The sequence below is a fragment of the Acipenser ruthenus genome, chromosome 48 (assembly GCF_902713425.1).
Source record: "Acipenser ruthenus chromosome 48, fAciRut3.2 maternal haplotype, whole genome shotgun sequence".
In the NCBI taxonomy this organism is placed as follows: domain Eukaryota; kingdom Metazoa; phylum Chordata; class Actinopteri; order Acipenseriformes; family Acipenseridae; genus Acipenser; species Acipenser ruthenus.
Genome location: NC_081236.1, coordinates 4,963,661 through 4,979,559, shown reverse-complemented (window position 1 = coordinate 4,979,559; position 15,899 = coordinate 4,963,661). Strand labels below are relative to the sequence as shown.

The window sequence follows — 15,899 nt, the reverse complement described above, 5'->3', positions numbered from 1 at the left end:
CTATGGAAACCATATGGATTGTGCTAGCATGGCACGCCAAACTGTCATTTAGAGATATCTTAAAATGAGGGTTTTAAAGATATCTCTAAATCATTTAAAGATATCTCGAAATAACTTCCTGTTCATTTAAAGATATCTTTAAATCGTTTGAAGATATCTTCAAATAACTTCCTGTTCATTTAAAGATATCTCTAAATCATTTGAAGATATCTTCAAAAAACTTCCTGTTCATTTAGAGATATCTCTAAATCATTTAGAGATATCTCTAAATATCTTCCTGTTCATTTGAAGATATCTTCAAATGGACAGGAAGTCCATTGAAAACATTTTCACAGGAAGTCATTTCGAGATATCTTGAAATAACTTCCTGTTCATTTGAAGATATCTTCAAATGATTTAGAGATATCTCTAAATGAACAGGAAGTTATTTCGAGATATCTCTAAATGATTTAGAGATATCTCTAAATAAACGGGAAGTTATTTGAAGATATCTTCAAATGATTTACAGATATCTTTAAATGAACAGGAAGTTATTTGAAGATATCTTCAAATGATTTACAGATATCTTTAAAACCCTCATTATAAGATATCTCTAAATGACAGTTTGGCGCACCATGCTAGCCAAATCCACATATTATTTAAAGATATCTCTAAATCATTTGAAGATATCTTCAAATAACGTCCTGTTGATTTAAAGATATCTCTAAATCATTTGAAGACATCTTCAAATGAACAGGAAGCCATTTCAAGATATCTCGAAATAACTTCCTGTGAAAATGCTCTATGTTTTGAATGGACTTCCGGTCTATTTAGAGATATCTCCAAATGAACAGGAAGTTATTTGAAGATATCTTCAAATGATTTAGAGATATCTCTAAATGAACAGGAAGTTATTTAGAGATATCTCTAAATGATTTACAGATATCTCGAAATAAACAGGAAGTGTGTACCTTACGTTTGTTTTTGTTAATAAACGTACGCCATTTGCATTTGGAGGCATCACTGTTATAATTCTAACAACGAAGTGAAGATTGTATTTTTTTTATTTAAACCTCATTACTTTTTTGTACTGGAAAAAAGGTAAGTACATGAATAGTACCCCTATTTATGTTTATTTATGATTTATGACAGAAAAAATAATCGTGTAGTACAGTATAACTTAGGCGCGTGGGGATGTGCTTATGTGTAAGGTACAAAAACGTTCAACGAGATAAATGATTTTAGAACAAAGAATTAGTTAAGGTTTTTGTGTAAAAGAAAAAGAAAAAAAAGCCTAATGAAAATGTAACGTGAGACCATCTGTATACTTGATTAGAAGTTAAGCGTGCAAACTTCATACAAAACAGGTACAATTATCGTTGGGTTCAATATATTATTATGTGTGTACGTTGTGGCAGCTTGACATTGAGTCGCTATTTATGTGACTGCGAGCTAATGGAGAATATTAGAACATAATTGCGTTGCAGATATGACATGTTAATTCAGACTGATCGCGCACCACTTGCAATATGTTCTTCGTTGCGATCTGGAAGCTTTTCCGACTGTTGTTGGGGGTGAGGGGTCATTAACAACATATAGGACAACATATAGGTTTCACATTTACACAATGAATAGTAATTATGCGACCTTTATGTAAATTGCACTCGTGTCCAGCTGTCGGAAAGCATCAAAAAAGTTTTTGATTTTCTTATGGAAACAAAAACAGGTTAAAACAGGTAGCGAGTTTCGCACAGTGGGAAGACGCTTTTGATATTCGGGCAACAGGTCGTGCGCAACGCCGCAAGACATATTTTCTTTTCATGTCCCTCCCCGGCTCCGTGCTTCTTTTCCGATACTGTGACTGTTTTCAACCTATCAACATTTCACTTATAGGCTACTAATCATTAACAGATATATAATTAAAATATCTGTACTGTGAATGATACAGTAATGTGTGTGGTTATTCAGAGCACTACGTTCTTTTGTGGGTGTTTATTATGTAACGTTATATAACCCTTTGTAAATATTCACAGCATTATTTGATTACAGAGGTCTGCCTCATGACAGGTGAAAGAGAGCAGGTACACGGGGTTTTAACCCGCGCCCTGTCATCACTTCGCCAAGCGGAATCTGAATTGAGGTCTCATACAACTGACGATATAGATGATTTTGATGCAGCCTCTTTTGTCAGTGAAACAAGGGCCTTGTTTAGAAGTAGATCTGTGGACTCATCACAAAGGACAGGTAACATAAAACATAAAGAAAATATGTTATATTACCAACCTGCTTTACGCCAGCCAGTTATTTTTCTAAATGTAGGCCATAATAGCCTTTTTTATTATTAATCTTAATGTTAATGATCATTTAAGTACGTTTTCATTTTCTTTTTTACAGTGTCATACATCATTTAATATTTGACAGAAAAAAGGGATAGAATATCTAATGACACTGCTTTTATTCCTTTTCTGCTGCTACCTTGTTACTATAAAGCAACACAGATGTCCTCATATTTATTATTATTATTATTATTTATTTCTTAGCAGACGCCCTTATCCAGGGCGACTTACAATTGTTACAAGATTTCACATTGTACAGATATCACATTATTTTTTTTACATACAATTACCTATTTATACAGTTGGGTTTTTACTGGAGCAATCTAGGTAAAGTACCTTGCTCAAGGGTACAACAGCAGTGTCCCCCACTGGGGCTTGAACCCACAACCCTCCGGTCAAGAGTCCAGAGCCCTAACCACTACTCCACACTGCTAGAATGGTGCTAAGTAATTTATGTTAGTTATTTAAAAGTATTTTTAATGTTAATAAGGTAATTTTCTTTTATTTCGTATCAACTTTGATTTTGTGTGAACCTTTTTTCTGCTCTCCATTACTTCTAGAATAATATTCAATGTTGACTATCTGAAGTTAGAATTCTTATCCCTGATTTTTATGCCTTCTGTACTTTTAGCTGTTTCTTTCATTCTTTCTTTCTTTCTTTCTTTCTTTCTTTCTTTCTTTCTTTCTTTCTTGGAAATTGGAAACTAATGTAGGAAAGACAGGCAGAAAAAAAGGACGGCAAAGGGGACATTTATGGAAGACTCATTTTTTCTTACTGCAAAAGAACAATGAAGAATTTGTACCACCACCGTCTGAACTATCAAGACTGACAAGAAATGGATTAGGTAGGTTACGTATTCTCCTAATGATAACCCTTCCAGTGTTTAATGTGCATTTTATTTTTTACTATTTAAAAAAAAAAAAGAAAAAGCGGAAAGATTAAAACCATGCATTTTATTTGCAAATGTTATGTTACACAATAAAATGTATATATTTTAATCAAACCACTGATTGTTTGAATCCATTGTTTATGTTGCTGTAGGAGTTCCTAAATGTGAACAACCTGCTACCAATGAAAGATATGGTTCAAAATCTACTGTTCAGCGAAGCTGGAGTTTAAGACAGTTAGAGAATTTTGTGCAAGATAGTTTTCCTGACGTTCCTTTGCATCTAACTGGCTTTACCTTTGCAAAGGCAGAGAAAGGTCGGCGTCTTAGTAAGCTAAACATAACGTCTGCAGCTGACCTACAAACCAAGATAGGAAAAGGAAAGATTTTTATAGTTCCTAATCGTGATATACCATTGCCAATTGAGGTAGGTCAGTTTATTCTTTATGACAGATGGATCTTTACTACAGATGGATCGAGTTTTTTTTTAGATTAAATCAAAATACAATAATAGAAGCTTAAATAGTGTGCATATATATATAGACAAAGAGACAGACATACATATGCCTACATACATACATATCCGAAATCTCTGCTTAATTTAAATGTACAGCTATAGCCAAAAGTTTCTGCATCACCTAGAATTTCAGGATTGATTGAGATTATATTTATCAATTTAACTACTTTACAAAAACTCAGGATGTTTTCTTAAGAAGCTATAAAGATTTATACTGCAGTGCAATTCATCATACAGAGATTCGCCTAGTTTAAATTCACTACATATGTGATTCCTACCAATTTTGCAAATGTAAATAAAACTAAATGCCAGTGTATTTGATCAGTCTATTACAGTGGTCTGTTAGTAAATAGTTATACTTTGATAGAACTAGTTTTAATTGCAATATATTTTCTTAAGTCTAATATATGTCACTTCTCGGCTGGTTGCCATAAAAACAAAGTTTAAATCAGGGCATTAAAACACATGCTTTTTAAAATAATGTATTATTGCATTATTTAAGAAACACACTTGCAAATTGTATTTAACTTTGTTCTTTATCTTTATCTTATGTGTTTGTTTTATGTCTCAATAAATGTGAATTGTAACCTGCTGTAAATCCACATTAAACCTCTCAAGTAGGAGTTCTTATTGCTCACTGTAGCAGGATAGCATCAATAAGGAGACTCAGAGCCCAGGAAGCTGCAGTTTAAAGCACCGGTGCACACATTTATTAACACAAAGAAGTGTCAGTAAGAAAATAAACAAGCACAAGTGCCAAAACAAAAGGTTAAACAAAGCTATTCTGAAGTCAGACTTGGCATTCCCATCCCTGACCAAGTGCCACACAATACCACCTCAAACACACCTAAACACCTTTCCCCAAACAAAGGATCTCACTTCCTTATATAACATGTGGCTGGAGCCTAATTAACCATTAATCATTCAATTAAGGCTCCAGCCACATTCTCACATGTATTATGGATTTTAACCCCTTCCCTGCCAACCCTATATTTGCACCACAGACACACACAACATTTATCCTAAGGTTTAAAACAAATCTATGTCAATCAATACAAACATACAAGAGTACAAATAGGAAATTGCATGAGTTTTCCTCATTAGCTATGGATTTTTGTTTGTATTATTCAGAGAACAGAAGGAAGGATGTTAAATGAAAGCCGTCAAGTAACAGCAGGAAGCAATGCATCAGTGACCCAATTGCAAGTTCAGGAGCAGGTAGATATGACCTCTACAGAAGAACAAATGACTGGATAGCTTCATAAATAATTATCTTATTTATATTTGTACTATGAAACCACAGGCCATTGTATCATACAACTGCTAAATAAAGAATGTGCTACTATTGTATGCCCAATGCTAAGGTGTAGGAACCAGTTCATCTTGTGGGTGCAGTATGACATTAATGATCAGTTCAGTCTTATGTTAACTTTACATTCATTGAGCAGAATTGGTTTTTAGCTCTGCCAAAAGGTTGTCATGTACTTAAATTGGTGAATATTTAGTAGTGTTCATTGCTATTTTTTCCAGGTGCATATACAAGAATTGTCAAATGGAAATATTGGTACAAGGACTTCAGAAAATCCCATTGTAGAAGACTACCACCAAAGAGAAAATGAGGTACAGTCATAGTTTTTGTTCCTTCACTTAGGAGTCCATACACATTAAAGGAGTCTTGTTACACAATGTGTTTCTAATTTGTGTTCATTTACTGGAAAAAGTAATGATTCCGTTTTTTAGGTAATGCAACAACATGCTACCAATGCAATGGCTGATCTTCTAGAAAATGAAACAACAGAAAACATCCCACAAAGGGCAGCTGAAGTAGGATAACTATATTGCTTATATTGCTTAATTGGTCTATTGTGCTTATTTATGTAATATATTAGTGTTTGCAAAGCCCTTGTCTGGTCAGTTTGGTGGGCTTTAAATGCAGTTATTGTTTTAAACCAGCTCAGCAGTGATGTATTGCCCCAAAACATGATCTGATTTTTATATGTTCACCAGGTCTTTGCAAAACCAGTTACTTTGGTGCTGGATGTTCCATCTGAAATAAGCTGCCAAAAAACATTTCTCTTAGGGGCAAACAGATACCTGTAGACATTTTCATTTTAAGGAGATGTAGTTCAAATACTATTTTTACACAAAGAATGCATTTCTGTTTATATAGACTGAGATTCTGGACATTGAGCAACTATTTCAGGCTGATAGCTTCGAAAATGAACTGATTGCAGCTGGCCAATCACAGGTATCAGGTTATTCACTTACTATTGATGAATAGATTCACTATGCGATGACTATGGAACCAGTGCAAACAATAAAGTGAAGTCATTTTTAATAACACCTTAGAACTTCTTGGAATGAACACTGTACTCTGCAGTCATCATGATGTCATCCTCCAGAATTCTTAGAAAATTGCAATACTGTAAGACAAGCTGTTTTTTATGTAGCTGCAAAATCCTGTAATTGATTATATATATATATATATATATATATATATATATATATATATATATATATATATATATATATATATATAATTTGGCATACTTCAAGCACTCAGTCTTTTATTCTAATTATACTCTTTTATATATATTTTTATAACTAGTTTCAATTATCAGAATGGACTACTCATCCATCAACGCCTCCACCACTACCTTTCTCACATGTAAATGCTGACACACCAACAGTAAGTGTACTGCTGGAACAAAGATACAAAGACCCTTTCCTGGCTGGACTCCTCCCTGGGAGAACAGGAAGAAGCACTCCAATGACTTGTAACCTGACCTCTGATTGATCAACCTAAGTTGAAACTACAGATACAAGAGAGCTGCTGTGGATGTACTGTTTTTTAGGTAAGGAAAATAATTGCTATCATACGCTTCATTCAGTATTTTACTAAAATATTCTTTTCCAAGCATGAAAATCTTTAAAGACTGAAAAGCATATATCTTTTTTTTATTAAGCCTCTTTTTAAAAAAAATTGCAGACAGCTAATGTGTTGTAGCTAGATGTGGTGGTCTTTGTTTAACAGGAATCATTTTATCTACATTTTGGAATGCTTAGCAAACATTATTATTATTATTATTATTATTATTATTATTATTATTATTATTATTATTATTATTATTACAGTAGTAGTATTTTTACTTGAAGTTCAAAGGATGTATTCTTAGAACTACACATCTAACTACATTAGTTTGTCTGCAATTTCAAAAAGAAAGCTTAATAAAAAATGCATTTCAAAGTCTTTCAAGATTATTCTGTTTGGAAAATAATATTTCAGTAAAATACTGAATGAAGAGTGTGATAGCAATAATTTTACTTACCTAAAAACAGATCCACAACAGCTCTCTTGCATCTGTAGTTTGAAAATGGAGGACAGACTAATAGCACATTAACAGCAACTCCTCTGCATCTGTAGTTTCAGCAGAGCAATAGGACTTCAACCTAAGGTGGCCAATCACAGGTCATGTTACCAATGTCATTGGAGAGCATCTTCCTGTCCTGCCAGTAAAGGTTTGTGGTGCCAACATGTTTTTAATTAAAAAGTGCTGTTTTAATGTTTTGAAAATCTACAGAAAAGTTACAAACCTTTCTGCTATTGCTTGGAAGGCAAGAAACAAAATGTTTGTTACGGCCTGAGTGTTTTTAGTTTTTGAAAAATGTATTTTATAATTCGGTGTTCATAAGTTATTGATTAATGTTTTCATGCAAAATATTACATTTAGCTTAGTCTTTGTTTAAACTATGTAATAATTTTCAGCGCACTCATAAGATAATTCATTTTGAAATAGCTTTGCTCAAGTATATTACATTTGAAGTTTTTTATGTTGTTACTGTTATGGTATAAGCTTTTGTTGTTTCCCAGGTTAATAATTGTGTTGCCAGAACTTTAAACCTCTCCATTATTGCTGGATTGTCTTCCATGCTAATACATACAGTATATTGAATTCAAAGAAATTGATTGGATGAAAAGAATGGTTAAGGTATTTTAATGAGAGGTTTTAATTTCAGTATTTTCTGCAATGTTACATATTAGATATTTTCTCTAATATTTCTCTCCCATAAGGTTCAGCTCCACCAGTCTCTTTTGGGAGAAAAGGAACAGGAGCTTGAAAGAGGTATGTATTTTTTTTTTAACTCAGTTAGAACTCATTATTCGGCAACTCTAAAATTGCAGTTTAGGAACACTGCCAAACTGACCTTTTTTGACTAAAAATTATGTTATATTACCGTATTAAACTTTAGTTTATGAAACTGCACGTAATTAAAAAAAATGAAAGAACGAAACCCTCGGTGAGGTAGAGACTGCACTGGGTGATAATCCATACATCGTAAGAGGCTCTTGGGTGTGTATTTCATGTTCACTATAGTGATCTCTTCAAGAAACACGGTGTCTCTCACAATTGAGATGCCATGATAGTGGATATTTTAATAACATTCAGCATATTTCTGCAAAATATGAAAGTTGAGGAATGAAAGGTACAACTTACTGTAATGTAACATTTGTGTTTCTACCTTACACAGCTTTCTCTGATCTAGATGTGTTATTGGAAGAAGAAGTTACAGTTGAAGTTAAAAGACACACTGTTCTAGAAGATGTACAAAGAATTTACAGTAATCAAAGTATCATCAATAAACGTTTACATGTTAACTTTATTGGGGAAGAGGGAGATGACTTTGGTGGGTTAACAAAATATCTTTTTTCTTCTTTTTGGAACAGTGCTTTCATTCAGTGGTTTAAAGGTGAGGATGCTCTTGTCCCATGTATACCAGTAAATCAATATGCCAAAGCGCAGGACATTTTTTCTGTTGTTGGTAACGTTTTGTCACATATGTGTCAGCTTAATCATTGCGTGCCACCCAGATTTTGTAGATCAACACTGCTATCTGTTGTGTTTAATACCTCTATGATTGATAGTAGAACACTGTTGGATGACTTTATGCTCCATGTAACAGTACCTGAACGAACCTTGCTGCAAAAGGCTTTGAATAGTTTTGAAAAACTAAGCATTTCTGAAAAATCTGACTTGCTGACCTTTTATTCTGTGAATGGCATGCACACAGTTCCTTCAGCTAAAGATTTTAGAGAGCAACTGGTTCTTGTAGCACAAAATGAACTGGTAATAAAACCAATGTTCTTGAATTGCTTTATAAGGCAGGCTATTCCAGAGTCTCATATGAGAGCATTTTGGTCACAGTTAGATACAGACTTAATTTCGTACCTGTACTGGCAGGAGATGCCTACTGCAGACCGTGTGTTGCAGTGTATAACAACTTCTGAAAAAGACCTGAAACCTGAAGAAGAAGTTGCTTATTACTATTTACGTGACTTCATCAAGTCAGTGGATCAGGATGAAATGTCCAAATTTCTGCATTTTGTTACAGGATCCCCATTACTGCCAAATGATGGCATTACAATAGTATTTAATAGACTTTGTGGTAGCCTGAGGAGACCTATTGCACACACTTGTAGCAATACACTAGAGATACCAGTAAGCTATGCTTCAGTACAGGACTTCAAACGAGAAATGAAATCCATTCTAAATTCAGAGAATGCATTTATAATGACAATGATTTAAGGTAGTGGTTAGAATCACAGCAGCTATATCTGAAGTCAAGTGACATGAAGAATCATTTGACAAGGGATGTTTTTATATAAAAAAATATATATTTTACTTGTAAATGCCCAACTACTTAAGCCTGCTTCTTTCATAATGATTTGTAAAGCCTTGATAGCATGACTTCCCAGGAACACCACAGCGTAAAGCCTGTAAAAAATGGAGGGTCAGCAATCAGTTGAGATAAAATTTATAGTGTTCTGTTCCAATTCCCTTTTAATCCATTCCAATTACTTTTATGACATAGGCTTTTTATTGAGCATATATATATATATATATATATATATATATATATATATATATATATATATATATATATATATATATATTGACACACACACACACACACACACACAGTAATCTGTCGTTTATCCGCTATGATCAAGCTCTTCAGTAACTTTAGTTTGTTATTGAACAGAGAGGATTAGTTCAGAGATTGTAGATCCTACCAAAGTTTTTCTACACTTTCGTGGTATGTGCTCCGTGCGCTACCATTGCTGGTAGTGTCACGTGAGCTGTTCAGTGTGTTGATGTGCAAATAAAACCTGTTCGCCTGCGGGGCATATCAACTCCGTCTCGATCTCCTGCCTGTCACTCAGCAGCAGATGCACGCATCCACATGACAGACGTCTACCCTGTCACAAGCATTAATACCCTGTATCTATCTTCTCAAGTGATTTAGGGGAGCTCCCTAATAAAAGCCAATCTCAAAACAATAATTATGTGAATATAGTAATTGTTACAACTGTGTATAATGATATTTAAAACAGGATTCATTTAACCGACTTTTTACATAACCACCCTTACTCTGGTTTCACCGCAGTCGTGTGTGTGTGTGTGTGTATATATATGTATGTATGTATGTATATATACGTGTGTATGTATGTATGTGTATATATATATAATGTATGTATGTGTGTATCTGGCAGCTGGCTCTTTGAGCTAATATATATATATATATATATATATATATATATATATATATATATATATATATATATATATATATATATATACACAAAACACTTGTCAAACACGTGTAACTTGTCATGCGATTACACAATTACAATACACAATGTTCAATAAAGAAAAAATCTACTACTAAACGGGACTTGTGATGTTCCTCTCATCTGAGTCTAAGAAATAATCACGTTACGTTTAAGGTGTAAAACTTAACTCACCAAGTCCTGTGATGGTGGAAAATATGATAAATCTGCCTTCCAAATGTTTGATTGCATTGTCTTATCACCTACTTTAAAGTTACAGGGCTGTTCAGCCATTTCATTGAAATAACACTGTTTTTATTCTGTTGCATTTTACTGTCTGAGCTTACGATGTGCCAATTAAAACCATACATTTTCAATGGAATGGAACCTTGCCGCTCATGGTTTATCATACTGATGGTGTCAAGTTGTTTGAGCAAATGCCCTTTGTTGTGTAAGGCATTTTCTTTCTACATCTCAAGTGTGTTTTCTTACAAAAAAGTTTATTTTGAAAATATGACGTCAAATTGTTTGTATAAAATGACCTCTTTGGGGATTCAACATTGTATGTAACCTTTATTTCCTCAAGTGAAGAAAGAAAATGTGTGAGTTTTATTTTTTTCATGACTTTGGATAAGAAGTTAATTGCCAAATTCACATACTTGCTGTTTAACTTTTGTACCAAAATGATGTTGTAAACATTTCATATTTATGAAAATAATGCTGTCTTAACTTTCAAACAGACATTAAGGGTGTTCATGTTAAAAAAGACACACAAATAAATAAACATGTTTTTGAATGATAACATTGTTATAGTCTTCAGTCATATCTTTAATGGTAAAATATTACAATCAGAACAGAAGCATTTAAATACAGTTTCATGTTATAAATACAATGTGTCCTGCTTTCATATTGGACTGGACAAATTAGATGAAAGTTTTTACCACAGGTAACTATGACCATCAATCATCTCTTTGTGTACAATAGATAAATAAATGCAGGATCAGTTCCTCAAAAGTATTACTTTTTTTCTAGAACAATAGTGATTAAGTGGAATTGTTAAGATATGTAGGTAAAAGTAGAATGTTGCTTGGTAGTTATAAAGACTTTAAGCCGTAATTTCCCACAGCTAGTGTACCCTCCAGCTTACAAAACCACACAGGTCTATGTCCACTTGCAGTTTCTAGACACCCTTATGCTAGGTGTAATTCATGACCAAATCATAAAACAACTTCATTTGCTCCGACCGCACCTAGACAATCATGGAAAACAAGCTTCCTGAATTGGTTAAAAAGTACAACATTTTGCTGTGCTGTGTCTTGAAAACTTAAGTTCCAGAATGATCATATTAAAACAAATAGGATGGTTTTATTATTCGTTAGAAAACATAAACTCTAGTGTTTTGTGAATGCAACGTGCATATTTATCCATAAAGTCTCCTTCAAGTTGGATTTCCTCTTTAAGGGTATTAAGCTGCTGAGTAGTTAAATTAAGTGGATTGGAATGCTCTTCAGTTTCTGTCATACAAAAAATATGTGTTGTTTGGACTCCAGCTCTTTGTAAATGTAATATTAAATGTTCTTCAAATTGTTTACCATCCAAAATGTTTGCCCCTGATTCAGCAGAGCTTGCAAGTGTTGCAGCCAATCCATCTGACCAAATTTGTTCAGGTGTTCTGTTCCTTTCTGTTCGGATTTTATGTTTATTCCATCCTTGTCTGAATAATTGTAATCTTTTATTAATTTCTGGAAGGTACACCAACTGCAAGCATGCTTTGTGAACATCATTATCTGCCTCTAATATACTAAGATCTTCTAAATCATAGAATTCCTTGTACAAGGGCTCTACAACTTGTAGGAACACATCTTTCCAAAGTCTTTCTATTCTCTGGTTATGAACAGATACTCCAGTTATGTGGCTGCCACGCTGGAGCCCTCTCAAGATGTTCATAAGCAAGGCTACCTGTATGTTTTCTCCACCATGGTCTGACCTCATGCGAGACGGTAACCCATATTCTGCCACTGCTTTGGAGAAAGCCTGTAGAACTGTGCTTGAGCTATTGTCTGTGGCACAATGCAAATATGGAACAAGGCGAGAAAAAACATCTATGGCACCATGGATAACAAATCCCCACCTACAATCAAAAGTAAACATTTTAAAAAAGTTATTTTTACAGTAATAAGATATGCGTATTGTGAACAATACATATTTTTTTCACCAATAGCAGTCAGAGCATTTTAACACCAATAAAGGTTAAATATTCAGATTATATTGTGCCTCTATATGGGGTGAAATGCAGAGTTCTCAAGTTTATTTTAATTAGGCAGTATTCACCTATCTACCAGGACTGGCACATATAGGTTCTGTTTCATTTTCAAGAATATCCAGGAAAATGGATATCTGGCACCTACTACAATGCTGACAGAACAACAATATCGTTTGTGTTAATTTTTAAAGGGTTATAACTAAAAATAGTCACATTGTTTACATATAAAAACTGTGCAGTAGCCACATTTTGTTACACCTGATTTCAGTTACTTATTTGCCCTTTGGAATGACAATCTATGGATTTCATGAAGGATTTCATGAAGAATCTGCCCTCCAGTTGGTACAAGTGAAAATTACGATCCTCACTTTGTCACAATTTAATTATATGACCTCTTCTCAAAACAATGACCCAGTTAATTATGAAGATTCTGACCTTTCAGTACGATCACCTGAAGAATGAGGGTAAGATTCATCATGAGAGCCTAATCTATTACAAACAAATACAAATCTATTACTTTCCTTCCAGGAACAAATATGGCAGTTTAATTTGAGAAAATTGGATAGTTTTGCTTCAGACTAAATGCATACAAGCCATTGTGCCAAATTGGGACAAACATGTACTCAAAATGAATGCATGTATATTAAATACATAAAGAATAAAATGTAATAAAGTGATATAAATTTTTTTTCGTGGTCAATAGACATGAGCAGCCAAACAAATATCTTTAACATATGTGATTTCAGATCAGATAATTGGGTAAAATAAAATATTAACCTCGTTACCATGGACAGACAACTCGAGTATACTGATTTCTCCCAGAACTCGAGTTGATGTCAAGTTGATATCGGGCTTATGTCTTTGATTGCGTCACCTACGAACCCTGACCCCTACCCCTGTGCACGCTAATATATATTTAACACCACACAAAGTAGACTCACCTTATCAGCTTCATATGACCGTCCATATGCCACATGCTGTTTGGTGATGGGACGTAGTAAGATCTTCTGTTAATGACCTGGGCCCATCGTCCAGCACTGCTTACTGGATCGATGCTGTTTAGAGACTTGCGTATTCTCTGTCGCTGAACAAATATCCCCTTAGCTCTAAGATATCCATTCATCATCTATAGAGGAAAGCAAACATCAATTTGTTTTATTATGCTTACTTTTGACACAGTTGTTATGACTCAAAAATGTTACTATTATATTATTGGAATAAACTGCTGTAATACATCCAGGACATTATAATATTAGCATTGTTTGTATGCGCAGGTATCAATAAACAGGTATCCGTTCCAAATTATAATTATATTTTGAACAAATCAGATACAAACCCACATTTTCAAATCTTTTTTTTTTTTTTTAACGTAAACGTTCGTAGTGAAAGCGGGCACAGACCCTCAACCATTAAAGAATAAACACCAATTTCAAAGCTGTAAATACAATAACTAACCTCGGCCCCTGCATTTGGATACTGGGAATGAAGTGACTTTACTTCAGTATCGAGTTCGCTGTCTGTGATGTTGCTGTATTTGTCTCTTGGTGACAGACCCTCCGCTTTTAAGCGCTTATAAATGTATGACACCGAGCATCCTAAATGTTCAGCAATCCTCTTTCCTGTGTATCCTCGAGAAACGAAAATCTGGAGCTGGTGTCTCGAAACAGAAATCCTTGGCAAACCAAACTGACCTGTATTAAAAATAAATAAATAAATAAAAAATTAAATGCGACAATAACCAATCCACGTGTGTATTAAAATGACTGTAGTTCCCAAAGAGAATAGAGACATTAACTTACCTTCTCTCCTCTGCTGAACCACAAAATCACCACCGGTATTTATGCTTGACTGGGTGTCAGAAATTCCTTCGTTTTCGAACACCGGCATTAATTCATGAAAACAGTTTGATATTTCCACTCTAACGTTTTCTGGAATTTCCATACTGATTCTATCAAAGTTTGTTTTTGCATTTTGAAACAGTCTATAACTGTTATCAATTTCAATAGAACCGTCTTGAAAATGTCTTTCAAGTGTGCTGAGTGTATTTTTAATTGCTCCAAGAGTTGTTAGTACAGCTTCAGGATGAGCCATAGCGCCTTTGCCCCCACTGTACTCCTTAACTGAGTGAATAAAATATTTCTCCTGGTTTACTTTTAAACAGGAAGTTATTTCGAGATATCTTGAAATGGTTTAGAGATATCTCTAAATGACAGTTTGGCGCACCATGCTAGCCAAATCCACATATTATTTAAATATATCTCTAAATCATTTGAAGATATCTTCAAATAACGTCCTGTTCATTTCGAGATATCTCTAAATCATTTTGAGATATCTCTAAATAACTTCCTGTTCATTTGAAGATATCTTTAAATGGACAGGAAGTCCATTGAAAACATACAGCATTTTCACAGGAAGTCATTTTGAGATATCTTGAAATAGCTTCCTGTTCATTTGAAGATATCTTCAAATGATTTAGAGATATCTCTAAATGAACAGGAAGTTATTTATAGATATCTCGAAATGATTTAGAGATATCTCGAAATGAACAGGAAGCTATTTGAAGATATCTTCAAATGATTTGCAGATATCTTTAAATGAACAGGAAGTTATTTGAAGATATCTTTAAATGATTTAGAGATATCTTTAAAACCCTCATTTTAAGATATCTCTAAATGACAGTTTGGCGCACCATGCTAGCCAAATCCACATATTATTTAAAGATATCTGTAAATCATTTGAAGATATCTTCAAATAACTTCCTGTTCATTTAAAGATATCTCTAAATCATTTGAAGATATCTTCAAATAAAATCCTGTTCATTTAGAGATATCTCTAAAACATTTAGAGATATCTCTAAATAACTTCCTGTTCATTTGAAGATATCTTTAAATGGACAGGAAGTCCATTGAAAACATAGAGCATTTTCACAGGAAGTCATTTTGAGATATCTTGAAATGGCTTCCTGTTCATTTGAAGATATCTTCAAATGATTTAGAGATATCTCTAAACGAACAGGAAGTTATTTCAAGATATCTCTAAATGATTTAGAGATATCTCGAAATGAACAGGAAGCTATTTGAAGATATCTTCAAATGATTTGCAGATATCTTTAAATGAATAGGACGTTATTTAGAGATATCTCTAAATGATTTAAAGATATCTGAAAAGTATTTAAAGATATCTCAAAACATTTAGAGATATCTTAAAATGATTTAAAGATATCTAAAAATGCATTTTAGATATCTCATTTAAAGCTCCATTTAAAGATATCTTCAAATGATTTAAAGATATCTAAAAATGCATTTTA

General features: G+C 33.5%; 1 long non-coding RNA gene across 1 annotated transcript; it reads left to right on the top strand.

Moving 5' to 3' along the window:
* The first annotated feature begins 2,080 nt into the window (after positions 1-2,080).
* LOC117967642 (uncharacterized) lies at positions 2,081-5,341 on the top strand. Its single transcript, XR_004663260.2, has 4 exons — positions 2,081-2,223; positions 3,029-3,160; positions 4,851-4,937; positions 5,250-5,341. It is a non-coding gene; the product is annotated as an uncharacterized LOC117967642 (long non-coding RNA).
* The last annotated feature ends 10,558 nt before the right edge of the window (positions 5,342-15,899 follow it).